This window comes from Thunnus maccoyii, chromosome 8 (assembly GCF_910596095.1).
Source record: "Thunnus maccoyii chromosome 8, fThuMac1.1, whole genome shotgun sequence".
Classification (NCBI taxonomy): domain Eukaryota; kingdom Metazoa; phylum Chordata; class Actinopteri; order Scombriformes; family Scombridae; genus Thunnus; species Thunnus maccoyii.
Window position 1 is genome coordinate 34,072,052 of NC_056540.1, and position 1,770 is coordinate 34,073,821.

The window sequence follows — 1,770 nt, forward strand, 5'->3', positions numbered from 1 at the left end:
CTTCATTTTAAAAGTCTCTCTTCATCACTACAGACGCTTCTTAAACATGTTGTCTGGAACCAGCAGGCTGGAGTCCAGGACCAACAGCAGCTTTGATGATGTCACACTAATAATAATAAAGAGGAAGAGCTGCAGAGATGTATCGGGCTCTCCTATTGGCTACCTCCTGCTGGACCCCTCCCACACCATAATCCTACAGTTGCACAAATACACGTTTGGTTTGATTATTTGAGCGAGTGAGAACGGAGGAGACCTGCTGCAGGAGAGCGAGCGGCGGCGTCATCAGCACACCGACTGTGGCACTTTCTAGTAAAGGGGAGGGGGGTGAAGGGGGGGGGGGGGGGGGGGGTGTAGCTGGTGCAGCTGCAGGTAACAGCAGAAGCAGATGAGGGACGAGCCACCAGGGTCCATGTTTATGAGAAATTGGGTCTGGACAGAGACGGAAAAGGAGACAGATAATCACTTCACCTTGTGGGACGTCAGGAAAGCAACAACACGCAGCACTTAGTTTGGCTTCTTAGACTTGGTGCTCGTGTGTCCTTTCCTGCTCGTCCTGAGACCGTCACACCTGTTCACATGAGGCGGGAGCGTCCTGCCGGTGTACTGAGCTCTGAGTGGCTCTATGGCTGCTGTCACCATGACGACAGGACAACAGGTTTCCTGGACGTTGACCCAGGAGCACTTGGTGTCAGTATGGACCTGCTAGTAAAACAAGCTTCAGAGACCTTCAGAGTGGCTGCTCAGCTACAGCCGCCCTGAACCTCAACACCTGATAATGAGTAAATTAAATTATATATATAATTATACATAATGATAAATACAGCAACCACAAGAAATGAAGCTTATTCAGAAACAACTTTTATATAATTATAAATGACTTTGTGAACATGAAAAACACTCAGAATTGAATAAAATGCTTCAATCGTCCCTCCAGTCCTGCAACCTGCAACATGGATTCACTCAAATACAGTCTATCAATAGTATCTCCTACTGATAAAAGCCTAAATGATCAGATATTTTAAATTATATTGATAGATTATTAGTCCCACATACATATTGATCTGATCCAGCAGCAGGTTTATATGATGTGTGCGTTCAGCTCATATTTTTGAATAATGAAACATCTCTGAGTTCAAGATGAGTTTTAATACATTAGAAATTATTTTACTGGAAGAGAAAAGAGATTCTGATGTAAAAATACTCAAAAATGATTTTTTTTTAACATATATTTTGTGTATAACTGGAGATAAATGAACAATGAACACATGGACACATGATTAGAACTGTAAACATGTAGTTTTTATTTCACTGTAACTCTGTTAGAAATCTGTTTTATTCTTTCATAAAGTGATTCAGGCATCAAAAACACAAAACATTATAAAAATACACATTTAAATACGGTTAAAGAGTTAAATAGCAAATAAAAAATGAGCTAAAATAGAATAAAACAGGAGAATAAAAGCTACAGTGTGAGATATGAATCTGATTTAATAAAAGAAACAAATGAAACTCTGCAAGCTGTCAATCATTTCATCAGATCTGTTCATGTGAATCTGCTTCTGATGTGAACAGATACTGAAGCTGCAGCGTGTGTGTGTGTGTGTGTGTGTGGGGGGGGGCTGATACTGTTGTTAAAACCTCCAGCTGGCATGGAGCTCCCAGCAGATGAACCCACCCAGCACCCTGCTGCACCTTGTTTAGGAGGAAACAAATGGAAAATGAAGAGACATTAAGTTCCACATGTTACACACAGGTGTCAGAGTAATAACG